Consider the following 20,714-nt stretch of genomic DNA (forward strand, 5'->3'; position numbering starts at 1 on the left):
TTAGGCCACTTTACTTGATATCACTTGAAGCAGCCCTGTATAGGATCTTGAAGATTGATCCTAATGACCAAAAAAAATTCATCCGATTTGATTGGATCATTAGGATGCTTTTGAAAAATTTTTTATAATTTAAGGATAACATAACAATTATGGATTACCTTGTTTACAGTGGAAGAAGGATCAAAATCCCTAGAAGAACTTGAATCTGATGCGTCGCAAGGTCTGAACACACAAACCCTCTACTTCACACACATGCTAGGCTGCATAAGGAAGAGGGATGATTTTTCTTTGCACCAATCCTATAGAAGGGATGGAGGGAAGGGATGAGATCTCATTTTGTAGCAAGGGAATGCCTTAGATGGAGTTGTCCATGCCAATAGGATGAGTGCCAAGAAAACTCCACACCAAGAAAGAAACCACACGCGCCCTTTTTTCACATAACCTTTTTCATGGTATTTTTAAGATCCTTTTTATCGCACAAAAGATGTCTTTCCATCTGTAGTTATGTGGTCCCACCTTTATATATAAGGAACCCAAAATCTGATCTAAAGTCCTAACTAATTTAGGACACAAAACCTTATCCAAAGAAAGAAGTATAAGAGAAAAAGGAGATGTAATAAAGAAAGGAGAGTGCCCAATTTTATTCCATGCGTGAACTCTTCTTGGGTAGAAAAATTTTTTGCACCTCCTCCCTTATTTGGTCAGCCATCTCATAAGAGAGAGTCTCAGGTACATGAGACTCTTTGGTTCTAAACCAAATCAACTCAAATTTAACTCATTTTGGATCTGATTCGAACCAAATTCGAAGAGCCTATTAATCTTAATCTAATTAAGATTTTAATCTAAGTCTAACTTAAATTTTTAATCCAATTAATTTTTAATTAAATTAGATCTAATTTAAAATTAATTAGGATATAAATTGACTCTCTCATAAATCTCTTGGATCATTGATCAAATCATTATCATCTCCAAAATTAAACATGAATCTCATATCTAGTACTAGCTAGACATAGTCAACTTATTTATTCTCATATGACCTCTAACTTAATTCTCAATTAAGCTAATCTATTTGTTCAATCAAGTCACATACTTTCAAATTGAACTCATAGATTTGGATCAATTCTTTCCTACTTTGCTTGACTTTGTGCGTGACTCCATAGGTTCGAACACTAAGCTGGTAGCACAGAAAACTATTTTCTGCACTAATCGAAGTATCATCTAGCAATAATTTTTGACATCCAGATAGATCAAATGTTTGCAAGGCAATACTCAAGAACCATGGAATATGGTTACTACATAATTCATCCCTTTGATCCTAAATGCTCAGGATGACCTAGGGTTTAACTGTCAACCTTGAATTAATCATCCATATTGTATTTCAATCTTTTTCAAATCTTGTGACCCATCACATGGATTGCTTCAATCGAGATCTTACTCAATTAAAATATAGTGATGCATCAACTCCTAAAATATGGAGGGATCAATTCTATTTTGATCCACACACCGACAACCATAAGTACTTAACCGTGCCCAGAAACCTTCTGTCACTGAATTAGAAATTCAGGTAGTTTGGCACCAAAGCACAGTGAGTTGCTTGCAAGTCACCGTGGTAATCTTAGGTCAAAGAGATACTTACGCCCATATTCTTCATGAGCTATTCTTGACAGTAGAGTGCTCCGCAGGTGAGTCACTTGTTTAGTAACGATGTACTCTTACATCTTACCTATATGCCATATCAGTGTCTCCACACACTCTTTGGTTATGGAACAACTAACCTATATGGCACACAACGACCTACACTCGATAAATATTATTATCCTTTAATGACATATCATTTGGTCGTGAATATATTTAAGAACTATTTGATAAATCTTCTTTTATCGATTGTCATATAGTTCTAAGGACTTTATCATAATACATGAATTCTATTAAGGAAGATATACACCTTATGATAAAAAATATCAAATAATAATTATTATTTTTTAATTTATATATAAATTATAAAGAGTGTAATCATCCAAATGATTGACTTGAGGACATATTTTCTAACAACTCTCACTTAGGCTAAATCCAGTCGGTACAGTATCTAATACCCATCTTCTATATATGTTCAACAAACTCTTTAATTTTGAAGGCTTTTGCAAATGGGTAGGCCAAGTTTTTTTTTTTCCATCGATCTTTCAAAGATCGACATCATCTCTATCCATGATCTCTCGCATAAGGTGATGCAATACAGAATATGCTTGGTGGGATAACTATTCATTAGTTTGAGCTATGGCTCTGGTGCTGTCAAACAGCATGACTGAACTATCGATGGAGGGTACCACTCCAAGCTCGTTAATAAATTTTCATAACCAAACTACTTCCTTTGCAGCATCAAATGTCGTAATATACTCTGCCTCGCAAATAAAATCGACAACAGTAAACTAACTAAAATTTTTTGATAAGTGACATATTTTTATATTTATTATAGGTAACTTTTGATAATTTATAGTGCTAACATCTTCTTAAAAATTTAATTTCATTAATAAATTAATTTTTTTTATAAAAATAAATAATTTAAAAAAATATAAAATTAGAGTATATTTATGAAAAATAGATGTTAATCTAATTGAGTAATTTAAACCCCAATATGATGAGAAATTTTTAAGAAATTTAATACATATTTTTTTCTTATGTTTTAGAAAAAAAATTAGAGCAAAAATCAAGCCAAAATATCTTAAAAAATAAAAAATATTACCTTCGATGCACGGTGGACTGACCGGTCAGTCCACAGAGCCAGGGTGTGGTCCACAGAAAACTTCACGCAGTCCATAGGCATGGCTCACAGTGAGAAAAAAATTCTTTTGCACGATCCAATGATTGAAATTCATCCCGACCCAGATCCGATGGTCTAGACTCGTTGTCGACTTTGAATAGGACTCTTTTGCACGATCCGATGGCCCAGAACCAATCCCAGGTGTGATCGAACGGCTGACATTCAATTCAACTTTGATTTGGATTAAAATGAGGATTTTTTGGGCAGATCTGGGTGGTTCAAGACTGATCCGACAGCCAAAAATATTCCTAAGGAGATTAATATGATTTTTAAGGATTTCAGGACTCCTTTTCCTACCAAAAAATTATGAAAAATTCATCTATGAATAGAGGGTCTGGGAATAAGCTTGGAGAGTAGAAAAAATCAGTAAAAAGTAAAAATAAAATAAAATAGCTTTAAGGACCCAAGGAAAAGAAGGAGAGAAATCAGTTCACTCTATGGAGTACGACAGAAGATGGAGAGGTCATCAACTATCTTTCCGATGAGGCTGGACTGATCAACTTCAGATCTTTGTTACAGTTTTATTTTTACTTTATTTTAATTTATTATTTATTTTAAATTTTTTATACTTGAATTTTTATTTTAATTAATATAAATTTTTTTTTTGCACTTTAAATTCTTATCTTTTATTTTTCGCAAGTAGATGCTAGGATCTAGTTAGTAGACCTTAGTATCTGATTTATTTTTCTTATTTTTAATTTTTAATTTTTGACTTAAATTACTTTCTCCAAAATTTTATTTTTTTTTGCAAAATCAAAGATTTTAAATCAAAATCCTGTCTTCTCTATGGATTCGACCCGACTTACTACTTTCTACGTATTTTTAATTTTTATTAAAGTTGAAATTTGATTGATAATCATGGTGTCCTAACGACAACATCTTGACCCTATCAATTTTTGCCATCGTTGTCGGAGAGGGCACCAATTTTAATGTTTGATTTCTTTGATTTTCTTATAAATTTAACTTACTAAGTTTTTTTTTATTTTTTTATCATTGTGTAGAAAAAAAATTCAAAAATTCAAAAAAGAAAGGTAGAAAGCTTCAAATTTTGCTTGGTGAGGTCAATCCTAACCCTAATCCTAACTTTTTTTTTGTATTAGTTACTATTTTTTTTAAATTAACCTAAAATTCATCCACATAAACCTAATAAAAATTATATGACAAGAGTAGAAACTTAATTGTTAGAAGCATTCATCATCTTAGATTTTTTTTTTGGTGATTGCTGGAGACAAGGTAAGCTTTCAAGTTTAATTAATTTTATAGATCTAATTTAGTTGCATAGAACCCCTTGTTTGAAATTAGTTGTGCATATTCATCTCAAATCAATTTAAGGGCAACACCCATAATAAGATAAGGTGGGGATCACATCACCCTTTCTTAGTCAAAAAACAACCAACCAGCATCCCGTATTAACCCAAACCTAACTAAAATCAAGTAGAAATGGGTCCCTAGGATCAATTGAGTTCAGTTTGAGTATTGTGGTCAAGTCAAGTACAAAGTAAGTTTGGACTCACTCTTGAAACTAGTGTCTAAGGCTAGAGATTACAAAGGCTCTACCTAAGTGGACTCATGGTTATTTAATTGGTTCCGTTAGCTTACCTAGCCAAATTGGTGTCTAAGGCAAGTAATGGGGCGACCCCCACGATCTCACCTCTTAACTGGCTAGTTAAAGGAAGTGAGAACAAACCCAATTTGTATCTAGACTAAGCCACTCTACATCGATCTGTTAGGTCTAAGAAATCCATAGGTGTCTAGGTTTAACTGTTTGCTAACTTGATTGCAATTAACACTTAACCATAACTATTTCTTCTCATCTTACGTCTTTAGGTCTCAAACTTTTCTTAAGGATCTCACCTTTAGAACTTTTCTCTTTCTTTCTTTTCTCTTCTTTTTCTCTTCCTCCTTAAAAAAAAAAATTCTTAACAACACACATATTAGGGTTTGCACTAATACATGCACGGTATAATTTTTTCTGACCTAGTTGAATCTAATCCTGAAATTGAATGATTGATCTATGCTAAACATGATAATAAAATGGCTAGAAATTCTAAGAATCATCTAGGTAGATGAAAGAATATTTTATTCCTTCCACCTATAATCCATCAATATTTCCATCATTCTATGGGATCAAATATTCTGACTCTAGTTCGGAGGTCGATTTGAACCGGCTAGTCCAAAAATTAGATAAAGTTGACCTTCTTATAGATAAATACCTAGCCTTAGATCTACAATCTCCTATGCAATATACACAACCTTCTAATTATCAAGAGATTTATTTTATTTATGCTAGCCCAGCCCATCATGTTAGTGAATGTCCTATGGCTGCACAGTTTCTACCTTTCATCCAAGAACAAGTTCAGACGGCTCAAGTTTACTCCAATCCTGTCAATGACTCATTCTTAAATATATATAATCAAGATTGGAGGAACCACCCTAATTTTTCTTGGAGACTCCAACAAACTCAGGCTCAGACTCAAATTTTTTCTATGCAGAACTTTCAGAATAGGCCCCAATACAAAAATTATGCTTATAATAGAGGTCAGCCTACTCAGCCATCCTATTACAATCAGCCTTCATATCTACCTCCTCAATAGACTCCTCTAGCCGATGATAGGTTTAGCTAACTTCAACAAATGATTATGACCCAACAGCAATTCTTTACCAGGTTAGAAGTACAAATAAGTCAGTTAGCTGAATCTTCTATAAGGAGAGAACTATATCAATTGCCAAACGAATCAATACCGAATTTTCAAAATGACCCACCCATCCACCAATCACCTGGACCTAGTCAACAATCCAATGTCCTACCTAAGATTTCTCAATTTGAAAATGATAAAGTAATCTTTGAGTTTAAAAGTGATAAGATTCTTAAGGATCCATACCAAATCCAGGTGAGTGAGGCTAGTATTGATGCTAGCCAAAAAAAAAATTTAAAAGAGGAGATTAGTACTGAGACTAACCTAATAGAAGAACCTGAGCCCAGTATTGTTACTGATCTAAGTGATGAAAAGAAGAGAGCAGATAAGTTATCTGAGATATATAAATCAAGAGTCTCATTTTCTTCAGCCCCAGAAGCCGGTTCTTCCACTTTAAAATCACCTCCTCTAGAACTGAAATTATCCTTGGTCACATCTGAGTACACATGTTTAAAATTAACTGACACCCTTTCAGCACCCATTACTTCAAACTTAACTCCTAACCTAAAAACTCAATTAATGACCATTTTAGAAGAACAAATAGGAGAAATTCTTGATAAACAAGGGTCTTTGAATGGGTTTGTGAATTATTTTACTACAATTAAGAACAAAGATGTGCAATACATTTTGAAGATTGGCAATAAAATACTGAAATTTATTATAAGCCATCTTTCTAAGATTGGTAATACAAAACTATTGAAATTTATCAATCCAATATTTGACACGGAATAGGTAAGAGAATCAGCATGGTCTGGCTGAAGATGGTAAACTTAGCACTTCCTGAGAGGCAACTTTGTTTTTAATTTTTAATTTTATGCTTTTTGCTATCTTTTGTATTTTGTTTAGGTCAATCAAGTTTTACTTAATATCTTTTGTAGGGATCTGAAGATAATCTTGACTAAGTTGGGGGGAGAATCAATTTTGAAAAGACTTATGGATCAGGTGTTATCTCTTCTTTTCTTTCTCTTTGCATGCACCCTTCATTTCTTCTACTCCATTGAGGATAATGTCGATTAAGTTAGAGAGGATAATAAAAATTTTTAAATTTTTAAAATCCTCAAGTAAGTTAGTATTTAGTATTTAAGTATCTGATTATACTTAAGAATAAAATTAAACCAAGTATTTTTTAAAAAAAAAATTGATGTATAGACTAGAGAGTTTGTGAGATATTAAGGGATAAAGTATTAAGAAAACTCAATAAAGAGTTAAATTTAGAACTTAAACAGTTTTCTTTGAGTATTTCTAATTTTTTTTACCAGCATCAAAGAAGAGTTTACTTTTTATGGACTTGTATAAAGTAACTATATGCTTCTTCATACTTTAAAAAAAAAAAAATTTAAGTACTTCATGCTGAGTAATTAGACCTCTTTGCCTAAGCAAGCATTGAGTTTCACATCAAAAGGTATGAAGGATAAAGAAGCTTTGTTGTAAAGCTAGTTTTAACTCATAGCCTGATTGATTCGAGCAAGTAGATCCAAGGGATATTCTATACCTAGTGCCCTAAAGCCATCTGATTTGGGAGTCATTGGCTGAAAACTCACTACATGCGTCAAACAAAAAGATTAAGAGATTAAGGCACTCAATAGCATATAACGTTTAAAAAAAAAAAAGAGAAAAAAAAAATCAATCAATCAATAAATGAAGGACGGAAGTAACAATATACTTGTCCATATGAAGGTTAATAATTTGAAGATAAAGGTAGCGATAATTTGAAAAAGTTTAGAAAAAATTTAGTGTTCTTAGTTTAACTCTTATATTGACTAGTATTATACCCCAATGACATACCTCACTCACACTCTACTGAGTATCAATGGTCTTTTGAAAATTATTTGATAAAATTTAAAATTTTAAGTGAAACGATACTTAATTCTAAATTCTTTCTTTACTCGAGAACGAGCAAAGTTCAAGTTTGGGGGTATGATAAGTAACATATTTTTATATTTATTGTAGGTATTTTTGATAATTTATGATGCTAACATCTTCTTAAAAATTTAATTTTATTAATAAATTAGATTTTCTTATAAAAATAAATAATTTTAAAAAAAATATAAAATTAGAATATATTTATGAAAAATAGATATTTATTTAATTGAATAATTTAAGTACCAAAATGATGAGAAATTTTTGAGAAATTTAATGAATATTTTTTTTATTTTTTAGGCAAAAAATCAGAGCAAAAATTGAGTCAAAATATCCTAAAAAATAAAAAATATTACCTTCGGTGCATGATGGACTGGCTGGTCGGTCCACAGTGCCAGGGTGCGGTCCACAAGAAACTTCACACGGTCCACAAGCACGGCTCACAATGAGAGAAGGATTCTTTTGTGCGATCCAATGACTGAAATTCATCCTAACCCAGATCCGATGATTCAGACTCGTTGCTGACTTTGAATAGGACTCTTTTGTACGATCCGATAGTCTAGAACCAATTTCAAGTGTGATCGAATGGCTGACATTCAATTTGACTTTGATTTGGATTAAAATAAAGATTTTTTGGGCAGATCTGGGTGGTTCAAGCCTGATCCGATGGCCAAGAATATTCCTAAGGAGATTAATATGATTTCTATGGGTTTTAGGACTCCTTTTTCTACCAAAAAATTATAAAAAATTCATCTATAAATAGGAAGTCCACGAATAAGCTTGGAGAGCAAAAAAAATTAGTAAAAAATAAAAAAATAAAATAAAAATAAAATAGATTTAGAGACCCAAGGAAAAGAAGGAGAGAAGCTAGTTTACTTTACGGAGTACAACGGAAGACGGAGAGATCATCAACCATCTTTCCGATGTGGTTGGATTGATTAACTTTAGATCTTTATTACAGTTTTATTTTTATTTTTTTATTATTCTTTTTAAATTCTTTGTACTTAAATTTTAATTTCAATTAATATAAAATTTATTTTCTTGCACTTTAAATTTCTGTCTTTTATTTTTCGTAAGTAGATGCAAGGATCTAGTTAGTAGATCTTAGTACCTAATTTATTTTATAGTTTTTAAATTTTTGTTATTTATTTTTATTGTAAGTAGATGCTAGGATCTAGTTAGTAGATCTTAGTATCTGATTTATTTTTCATACTTTTAATTTTTATTTTTTGACTTAAATTGCTTTTTCCAAAATTTTATTTTTTTTTGTAAAATCAAAGATTTCAAATCAAAATCCTATCTTCTCTGTGGATTTGACCTGACTCACCACTTTCTCCAAATTTTTAATTTTTATTGAAGTTGAAATTTGATTGATAATCACGATGCCCTAACGACAACATCTTGATCCTATCACTTTTCTAGCATATCGCTCCTTCATTTAGGGTATATCATATAATCTGACACACTTTTACTGTCATCATGATCTGACTGAAATTGGAATCAACACATCCCACAAATTTTAAGTCAATGTCTTCATAGATTAACCATTGGTTCTTAGTACTTTTCAAATACTTAAGGATTGTCTCTACAACCTTCTAATGATTCTCATCTGAATCAGTCTGGTACCTACTCACTACTCCTAGTGAGTATACTATTGAAGGGAAGCATAGTGGGTGATGTGCATATATTTTTAAAATTTTACAGTGGAGTATATATAGATTAAATAATTTAATCTATAATGCATACTTAGATCAAATCTAAATCATCATATAGGATCTATGATATGAACTAATATGCATGTATATACATCTAAAATCTAAAATCAGCATATACTGAATATATCTAAGTGTAATTAGATCATATCTAATTTATATTTAGATTATATCTAAAAATTAATTGAGATCAAAATCTCATACCTGAGTACGGGTAGCAGATCACCGTATCTAAAATCTATGGTAGATGATTCTTCATGATGCTTGACAGCCACACACGCATCCAGCCTCTACGGATATCCACATGAAATCCTCGTACTGATCGATCTCCTTGAGAGTGCTAGCTCGTGAAGACACCATCCATTAACTGATTTGAGAAGAACATGACAGAATTGAAGAATAAAGAGACCCTCACCTTTTCTTTCTAGATCAAGAGAAGAATCCTTTCTTCTCAATTTTCTATGTATAAGAGAGAATATTTTTTTCTTTCTTTCATGCCCTCGAGAAGAACTTTTATTCTATAATTTTTTATGATAAAAATTAGATCTAATCTAATTTTTCATATTAAAAATCATATAAAATTTTGAGATCTAGAAAAATCCAAAAGAAGAATCCAAGAGAACCATTCTTCTCTCTTCTTCTCCCTTTTTCTTCTTGATCAAGAACTCAAGAAAGCCCCAAATGCCCAACCAAATTTTTTTGATATTTTTTCTTTAAATTTTTATATTAAAAATTAGATTTAATCTAATTTTTATTTGGAAAAAAAATAGAAAAAAAATTAAAAGAAGAACTCCTTCTTCAAGGCTGCGCACAAGAAAAAAGATCCATCTTCTTTCTTGATCTAAAACTTCAAGAAACCTCAAAACCAAATCAGATTTTTCTTTTTAGTATTTTTTATCTAAATATATATGTTAAAAAATCAGATCTAATCTAATTTTTATCTAAAAAAAATTTAAAAAAAATTGAAAGAGGAACTTCTTCTTCTTCAAGACTGCACGCAAGAAAGAAGGCCCTTCTTCTTTCTTGATCTTTCTCTCCTTGAGAAGAACTTTTCTTCTTCAATTTTTTGCTGTATAACCAGTAGAAAAACTTTTTTTAATATCTAAAAATTAGCAAAAAAATAATTAAAAAATATATCAAAAAAAAGAGAAACAGGATCTTGGTGTGTAAGATGTTGGGATGTCCAACCCTTGGATGCCCCCTCCTTTCCTTTTCTTTTCTTTTGGGGCGGCAACCAAGGAGGGACACCTCCTTTCTCTTCACATATGGGAGAAAAAGAAGAGAAGGGGGTGGTGGCTCATATGGGGTGTTAGGTTTTTTTTTTTTCATGTTAGAAAGAGAATGGGGCGCATAGATAAATATCACATGGGGTTGGATTTAGTCCTATTCCCAATACGATTCAATATTTTGGTTCAATTCCTAACTAATTCTTGGATCCAATCCTAACTAACTTAGAAATTAGTTATAACAAACTAACTAATTGGGTCTTAGCCCAATTATTAGGCTCCAATTGAATCATAATTAGTTAGATGAAAATTCTATTGATCCGAGGATTGATTCTTGAAGGATTCAGGGAAGCCATGTGATAATAGGGCTTGATCCAATCAAGCCCATTATCCAATGGAATTTGATCCAATCAAAGCCTATTAATAAAAAGGGTTAGATCCAATCCAAGACTATAAAATACATATTCATGCATTCCTAAGATCAATTGGAATAGGCCCTGTTATTTAATAGGGTTGCATCTAATTAATCCAAATCCAATCTAATTGAATTCAATTCTATTAGATCTAATTCAATCTCCATTGCTTAATCAAATTAAGCTAATTAATAATTATATTATTAATTAATTATTTTTTTAATTTACTAACTATTAGTAAATAATTTATTACAATCTTTGCATAAGATTAATCATCAATCAAATTGATAATTAAACCTTTCAACAATTCATAATTATTGATCAGCCATTTGATCAGATAAGTATTTCTATATGTGTGACCCCATAGGTTCGAATCTAAGCTGGTAGCACAAGAATAATTTTTGTACTAATCGATGTAACCATCTAGCAATGGGATCTAACAACCGGATAGGCCAAATGTATGCCTAGCAACACTCTAGAACCCATGTGGATATAGTTACTGTATAATTCATCCCTTTGACACTTGATGCTCAAGGATGACTAAGGGTAAACTATCAACCTAAAAAAAGTGATCCATATTATGTCTCAACCTTAAAAATTCTGTGACTCTTCACTAGGACTACTTTGGTCAAAATTTTACTGAATTGAAACACAATGATGCATCATCTTCAATTTTACTTGGAGCGGTCAATCCCATCTTAATTCGCACTCAGACTTCACAAGTATTTGATTGTACCCAAAAATCTTTCATCACTAAATTAGAAATTCGGATAGTCCAGTACTAAAGCATAGTGAGTTGCTTGAAAGTCACCGAGACAGCCTTAGGTCTGAGGAACACATATACCCATATCCCATCAGAACAACTCTTGATAGCAGAGTGCTCTGGAAGTGGTCACGTTCAGTGAAATATACTCCTACATATCATCCATATGCCATACCCATGTCACCATACATCTTAGTTAAGAGGATAACCAACTAATATGGTATACAACAACCCACACTTGATACAATTATTGTCCTTATAATAATTGTATCATTTGATCGCGAGCAGGATTTAAGAACCATATGATAAATTCTTCTTTATCATTTTGAAAGTAGTTCTAAGGACTTCGTCATAACATATGAGTTCTATCATAGAAGATATATTCCTTATGATGAATCTGTCAGATAACATTTATCATTCTATAATTTATATACTTATACGAAACACAATCATCTATAATCTAGATGATTGGCTTTAGGACATATTTTCCAACAACTATATCCGATCTTGTACATGTTACAGCGTATATGATAGATCCCACTGTCAAAGCATATGGGACTTTACTCATACGCTCTCTCTCTTGAGGAGATGTCGGATAATTCTTCTTAAAGAGAGTAATTCTATGGTCTATCGAGAGATAGTCCTTCTTAAAATTTTTCATATTGAACCATTTCAGCACAGTGCTATGTACGTGGATTGGGACAATCCAAGCAACTTTTTAGATCCATCTGTATAGATCTACATCCCTAAGATGTAGGATGCTTCTCCCAAATCCTTCATGAAGAACTATGATGATAGCCATAGCTTTATACTTTATAAGGTTAGGATGTCCTTTTCTATTAACCATATGTCATCCACATAAAGTACAAGAAAGATGACTACAGAACCAATAGCCTACTTATATATGTAGGGTTCTTCTTTATTACTAATGAAGCCATGTATTTTGATCTTATCAAAATATATGTTTTAACTCTAAGAGCCATACCATAGGAGGAAAATGTCTCATCATAGTCAATAACATTGATGATACCCCTTGGCAACCAAATGAATTTTATAGATCTCCACCTTCCTATCTGTACCTCTTTTCTTTTTTGAAAATTCATCTACACCCTATGGGTCTCACCCCTTCAGATGAATCAACTAGTATCTATACACCAAAGATCTTCATGGACTCCATCTCGGATTTCATGGAATCATGCCATTTGTCAGAGTCGGATTTCTGTATGGCATCCATGTAGGTGATCGGATTCTTGTCGTTCTCATCAAGTTCAACAAGATCATCCTTTCGGATCAAGAAACTATAGTATCTATTTGGCTGACGTGGTACTCTATCGGATCTCCTTCAAAATGCCTCAACAATGGGCTCTAGGTTTGATCTAATAAAATTTGGTTCTATAATTCTATCTATCTGTGTCGGTTCTTCTATCTGTCGAACTTTTTCAAGTTCCACCTTAGTGGCATCAATTTTTTTTCTAAGAAATATTTTTTTGAAAAAGAATTCTCTATTACTAACGAACACCTTTTGTTCTTCAGCAAGATAAAAGTAGTATGCCCTAAACTTCTTAGGATACTCTACAAATAACTATTTATCAGATCGAGGTCCAAGCTTATCGACCTATAAATATTTTACATAAATCAAATAACCCCAAACCCTAAGGTAAGATGATATCGATCTACACCCAGTCCATATCTCATGTGAAGTTTTTGTGATCAATTTGCTTGGAGCATTGCTCAGAACATAGCACGTAGTCTCAAGGGCATAACTCCAAAAGAGATCGATAGACTTGCAAACCCCATAATGAATTGAATCATATCCAACAGGGTTTGATTCTTCCTCCCAAGAGGTATCTATTGTGAGAGAATCTCATTCTCTTCTAGATATATTAAAAAATTTATTGAAAAAATATTCACCTCTTCGATCAGATCGAAGAGTTCTAATACTCTTTCTAGTTTATTTTTCTACTTCACTATGGAGTCATTTGAATATTTCAAATAATTCGGACTTCTGCTTCATAAGGTAGACGTATCCATACCTCAATAGATCATCAGTAAATATAATAAAGTAGTAATACCCTCCTCTAATGCCTATGTTCATAGGTTCACATACATCATTATGTATTAGACCTAGAACATCACTGGCTCGATCACTTTCTAGTAAAGGATAACTTGATCATCTTCCAAGAAGATAGGACTCATAGATCAATAATGATTTACAATCATCGATGTCGAGGATTTTCTCTTTGGTTGACCTATTTATCCTATTCTCATTTATATGATCGAGCCTACAATGTCAAAGATAGGCATCTATGATATTATTTATTCTAGGATATTTGTTTAATGTGTATATTACACTAACAGACTATGATGCTATATTTCAATTGTCCATGCATAATCGTGACACCATTCATAATGATATCATAATTTCTTTTATTAAAAAATTATAACAATCCTTGGCCAAAGGTCTATGGAAATAATATTCAAAAGAAAATATGGACAATAATGACAATCATTTAAAATAATGACATTTGAATTGAGAACAAGCTAAACTTTTTTTATAGTTATAACTGGAATAGCTCTTCCATCTCTAATATTCAGGAATCATTTGTTCTTCTAAAATTTTTTACTAACTTGAAATTTTTGCAATAAATTATAGTTATAAATTAGACTTTCGATATCTAATACCCAGATAGTAGTATCACAAATAGAAAAAATATAGGGTGTTATCATATAAGTACCTTGTCTAGCAATTCTTTGTTGATTTCTCTTCAAAGCCTACTCGGATCAAGAGAAGCTAGATATAGAGGATAATTCCTCTTTCAGTCTCCAGCTTCTTGTAAAAGAAGCATTTTGCTTGATTTTGGTCTGCACCATATTTGTCTTTCCTCTCTTAGAGAAATGATGCCCTTTTGAGGATAAATCCTCAAGTGTGCCAAAAGACTTGTTCAACCTTTGAAGTATTTTTCATCGATGAATTTACAACTAAATTTGTCACTCATAGCAGCTCTCATTATGCAACATACTGTCATACAGTCATTGAGCCACTTCTGGTAGTGTCTCTAATTGTCGCATCAGTATTAGAAGTTGGTATTTCAGATGCTAGATCTATAATCACATATAGGATCCTCTCGTACTTGAGAACTATTCTCAACTTTCAATATCAATTATCAAAATTTGATCTTTTAAGCTTGTCACTATCCAACAGTGAGTGGAGCAACAAATTACTAGTTATTATTGAAATGAAAATATTAAGACCTATTAGGATATGAATTGTATAATCCTAAAGACTTGGACTTTAGTCTAAAGGTCCTTCCATTATTTTATTCAAATTGATAGCCTCTACCTTCAATTCAAAAAATTATCTTAATTTCTTAGTGGATACTAGAATTCAAACAAACTGCACATGAGTCTGACTATGGCCAACCAACCCATGTGCATCTATGGGTAGGTTCTTAACCAATTATTTCTCTAAATAACTTCTAGTAATTAATTTTGCCCCAGATTTTTTTTCAGTTGGCTTTGGCCATCTCCGTAAGTCCTGGCTAGGTCCAACCATTAACATGATGATGCTCAACCTATCTAACCATCAAATGATCAAATCTAATTTTTGTCAACCAACCTGACCACCCATCAGAGAGACACAACTGAGTTATCATATAATGAATGATAATTCTAATATCCAAAATAAACACCAAGCCTATGGGTCTACAAAGCTTACCTAAACTATTGGACCCATTATCACCCATCTTAATGGAAGACTATGATCTAGTTATCCCCATAATTAGCTCATTTTATGGATCTAATAATTTAGAGAATTTGGTTAATGATTTGACAAGCAATTGATCAGCAAATCTTAAATCCTCCCATTGACTTTATCGAGTCATGAAAAGGACTAGACAAGTTGGTCTCTTGGACTGGCGAGTCTAAATTCTCCCACTGACTTCACTAAGTCACGAAGAGTACTAGAGACAAGTTGGTCCAAGGGTACCTAAATCAGTCAAACTAATTTTATGATTTGAGAATGAGAGAAGAGATCGATCAGCAGTCAAAAGTTCTCCCACTGACTTCACCAAGTTATTGAATTGGACTAAAGACAAGCCTGGTTAAGAGACACCTAAATCAGTCACACTGATTTACCTTAATGGTATGGGTCAACTTGAATCAATTAGTGACCTAATCAAAATATAATTTATCAAATTGATCACGTAAGTGAGATCGGTGGTGTTAGATGTGTGCCTTAGAAGCCAATCTTGGCTGACACATATTTTTTTCTAGGACACATTTTGTACTTGATGGACAGTCTTAATAACCAATCATGTCATATATATCCATGATTTATTCTAAAAATTAATAAAGATGATTTTGTATATTCTCAAGGTATTAAAAATTTGAGACATACATCATTAGTGGTTAATTTCTAAATGCTCTCGATTGAAAGATTATCACGGAGGATAGTGATCAATCCATTCAAGATTGGTGCATAGATCACCTCCTTTTAGGGCAGATGAGTCTTGAGTCTACGATGTAGAGACACTAAGATGAGAGTGCAAATGGTTGTTAAAGAACAACTTGCATTGAGCATGACCAACATAAAAAATCATTTGGATGTCTACTCACTCGTCAGTGATTTTCTCGATGCTGTAGTGGTGTGACTAGTCTTTTGACCTACAATATGTTGGCTATTCGCAGTGAGGCTACTTAGTTTGACTACACGCTCTTTTGGTCCCTAGTTATTTGGATCCTTGCTGTGTATGTTGGCTATTATAGGTTCAGATTTACTGTTTGGAGTAGGATGCACTTAGATAAAATCTATCGATCTTGATAGAAAAAAAAAAGTTCTTTGCGATTCGCAAGACTGAGTTCAAAAAATCTCTAACCAGAGTGAGAGTCATTACTAAAAAAGAGTTTTCATAGGATTCACAGATGAACTCGAGTTGAGCCAATTTAGCATATGACTGACGAAGGGGTTTGATGAGTTCTTCATGACCTCCATCAAGTCGGAACTCACGATAGAGAGATTGTATCACACGATAATTGCACCTAAGGGTTCATCTTTTTTCGTTCTACTGGATTATCACTACATACTACTAGGTGTCACTAATAGATCATGAGAACTTACTAAGATCATTTTTGGATCAATGATCTTTGTTGAGGTGGGTTGGAATCATTCTAACCCATCGAAAAAATTTTTGATGATACTATGATGGAGATCACGGTATGTCTCACTATCAGACAGAGTAGAACTTGAGAGGTCACACACAAAAAGAGCATGATCTGATCAATGGCTTAGATCATATTTGAATTATCAATCAAATTAATAGCTTAAATTTTAGAAACTGCTAATTTGTAAGCATTATAGTTTTGGTGGCTGCTAATTGTTAGCGTAGGGACTTAATTGTAAATATTATAATTTGATGAAGGTTGATTAAATTATGGATTAAATTTTAATTAATTTAAATTAAATTAAATTTAATTAAACTTAATTTAATTTAATATTAATTAGATTCAATTATTCAAATCAAATTTAGATTTCAAGCTTGATTGGATCAGACTTTACAGCCTTTCGAATTTGACTCGATTCGAACTCAATTTGAACCTGATTGAGATCCAATCTAAACTAGATGAACCATGACTTGAAGAGCCTAGGTTCCTTGAGACTCACTCTCTAGATTTCACATCAAGAAGGAGAGGGTGCGTGTTGAGACAAGCCCCCTTTTTTTCTTGCGTGCGTGAAGAGTAGAGGGGCGCCAATAGTTGGCACCCGATCCTTCTAAGACTCACTCTCTGTTAAGACAACTATCCAAATATGATTTGAATAGATATCTTATCAAGAAAACTTTTTAATTAGATTAAAAAAGGGGCATGAGATTTTTTTTTGTGCGATAAAAACTTTGAAGAAAAGATGGGCGTGCGCTAGGTAGTAGTGTGAGATTTTTTTTTCTTCATTGCTGCCCCTTCTTCTTGTTGGAAAATATGTCTCAAAGCCAATCATTAGACGATTGTACTCATTTTATAAAATATATATAAATTTTTATTAATAAAAATTATTAGATATTTTCATTACAAATTATCCATCTTTGAACTTTTGTGTTGTAACAAAGTCCTTAGGACTATAATTAATCGTTAAAGGAGGATTTGTCGTTAAGTCTTTAAAAATATTCATGACCAAATAATATGCTATTACTAAGATAATAGCATTATTGAGTATAGGTCATTGCATGCCATATGAGTTAGTTGTCCTCTTAACCAAAGAGTATGGAGACACTGTTATGGCATGCAGATGAAATGTAGGAGTACATTCGCATCGAACGTGATGATGTGCCAAGCACTCTACTGTCAAGAGTAACTCATGAAGGATATAGGTATAAATATCCCTTTGACCTGAGATCACTATGGTAACTTGTAAGCAACTCACTATACTTTAGTATCAGACCATCTGAGTTTCTAACTCAATGTCGAAAGGCTATTGAGTGCAGTCCAATACTTATCAAGTCGGTGTGTGAGTTAAGATGGAATTGATCCCTCTGAATTAGTAGAAAATATGCATCAGTGTATTTCAATTTAGTAAAAACTTGATCAGGATAATCTATGAGATGGATTTGAAAGGCTGAAATATAATGTAATCGACTAAATTAGGATTAATAGTTAAACCCTAGGTCACCTTGAGCATTTGGGTCAAAAGGATGAATTATACAATAACCATATGCCAGTAGGTTCTAGAAGGTTACTTTGCAATACTTCAACCTATCCGATCGTGGGTCATCATTGCTAGATGGTTATATTGATTGGTATAGAAAGTTATTTCTATGCTACCGACTTAGGTTCGAACCTATGGGATTACATGCATTAGAAGATTTAGTCAGATCAGATGGCTAAAGAGTCCAATTGGATTGTGACTCTCGTGAAGGATCCTACTCCGACTAAGACTCTGGAGGAGAGTCCCATTGAGATTGAGATTCTACTATTTTTAAAAAATTAATTAGTAATTAGATTACTAATTGACTCACTTTGATTGAGCAAAGAGCTTTGGAACAACTCTAATTGAATTAGACTCATTTCGACTCTGATTGGGTTTAATATGATCGAGCATGATTACAAGAGAAATTTGATCCTGATTCGATTAGGATTTTGACTTGACTAATTTCTAATTGGAGTAGAAATTTGATGAGATATTTAGTTTCTAATTAGATTAGGTTCATTTTTATTAGTGAGTTCAATCCAAATTTGATTTGGATTAGAATCAGAATTGAAAATGAAGAGTCCTTATCAACTAGGACTCTCCACACTTGAATCTATGCCAATTTCTCCACATCTAATTAGATTTGGATTGTGATTTTTGGCATCATACTAGAAGATCTAATAAGGGTGGGTGGCTACAGCTGATGAGTCATAATATTATTTCTTGTCATATTCAAATGCGATCCGAATTAGTGATAAGAGGTAAACTAGGAAAGAGATTTTTTATATATAGAATATTGTTGGTGCCATATTAATTTTTTTTAATTTTTCTTGGAGAATTCTTTAGCATGTGAGACTCCAAAATCTTTCTTCATATTTTAATGATTTTTTTTAAAATTTTTTGAGATGCCAAAAGGAGGTTTTGGTATTGACTCTTGGTGCCCTTCCTTGAAAAACCCTAATTCCTAGTCTATAAAAAGAGGTTTTCTATCTTGGATGTCCCACGATCATTCCCTTGGTATTTTTGAAGAAAAAATACGTAGTTCAAAGCATATATTTTTAAAATTTTATAATAAATTAATAAAAAAATAAATATTTTAATCTTCTAAACATGCCTTAGATCAGATCTAAACTATCATTAAAGATCTATGACATGAAAAATTTACATATAAAATCTGATATAAAATAGAAAACTGCATCGATCACATCGATGCCCTGAATCTGATCTGACTTTTAGATTATGTTGGTAGAGTTCAGAACTCATCACCTTTTCATGGATTGATGATCTTCGCTATTGATAAGCATGGTACGAAGCTCTCACTAATGTCGAGAAGCCGCACAGGTCATCCGATCTCTAAAGATCGTTCACTCGAAGCTCTGATCGGATCTTTCTTTGCGGGAGTGCTAGCTCGCGTTGAAGGCTGTGGATGGCTAATCCAAGATCCTTTCTTTGGATCTTCTAAACTCTTCCAGATCTAAAAGAGATGAAGCTTTATAAGGATATGGTGGTGTGAAAGATTGGATAAGACTCATTCTTGTATTTTTCTTCTTACAAAACCTAGAGATGAAACCCTAGAACCCACAGCTCACGCCCGAGAGGAAGAACACTTCCTCTGTTTCTCATGCATAGAACCCCAACCCACTCTCAACATTTTACATCCCCTCTCTTAGGTTTCTCATGCCAAAAATTACTTCTAATCTTGCACAAAACTGATCCCCTTTTAAGGTTGGTGTCACATGGAAGATAAGGATAAGAATAAGGTAGTTCGGTTCAAATTCAAGTGTTGGTTGATCCTTATCACCAATTCAAATCAAATTTGAATTAAATTTTGAATCAAACTTTATTTTTATCTTATGAACTCAAAGAGGTGTCGACCAACATTAGAATAGAATAAAAAATCTCATGCAAAAATACTTTATGCATGGAGAAATGTGGTGGCTTGAAGAGGAGAGTCCAACTTAATTTGGACTCTAGGTTTTCATTCAAATTCAAACCAATTTGAAATTAAATTTAAACCAACCAATTCTTAATTCATAAGGACTTAGATGAAAATATGAGAATAGCTTTTGGGTATGAAAAAAAATCACATAAAATATTTCTCATGTGAAGAATAAGAGGGCATAGATAAAGGAGGTGCAAAGGATTCGAATTCAAATTATTTTTCTCATCCAATTAGATTCTTAACCCAACCAAATTAGGTTAAACCCAATTGAACCATTAAACCTAATCTAATTAGATAGTAAATAATTTTGATCAAATCTTAATCAAATAAAAAATTAATCAAGCTCAAATCCTGATCATATCAGGAATCGAACACCCTTAGTGATTAGGTCATCTCATAACCTAATCGGATCACACCAAATTGAATCCAATTCAATTAGATTCGATCCAAACCTCAATGTTCAATCAAATTAAATTAATTAGCAATCTAATTACTAATCAATTCTCTCATAATTTACCAATAATTAGTGAATTGATTTATTACAACTTTTGCATAGGGTTAATCATCAATCGAATTGACTGTTTTATCCTAGAACGATTCTTAATCGT

This window comes from Elaeis guineensis, chromosome 6, assembly GCF_000442705.2.
Source record: "Elaeis guineensis isolate ETL-2024a chromosome 6, EG11, whole genome shotgun sequence".
NCBI classification, from domain to species: Eukaryota; Viridiplantae; Streptophyta; class Magnoliopsida; order Arecales; family Arecaceae; genus Elaeis; species Elaeis guineensis.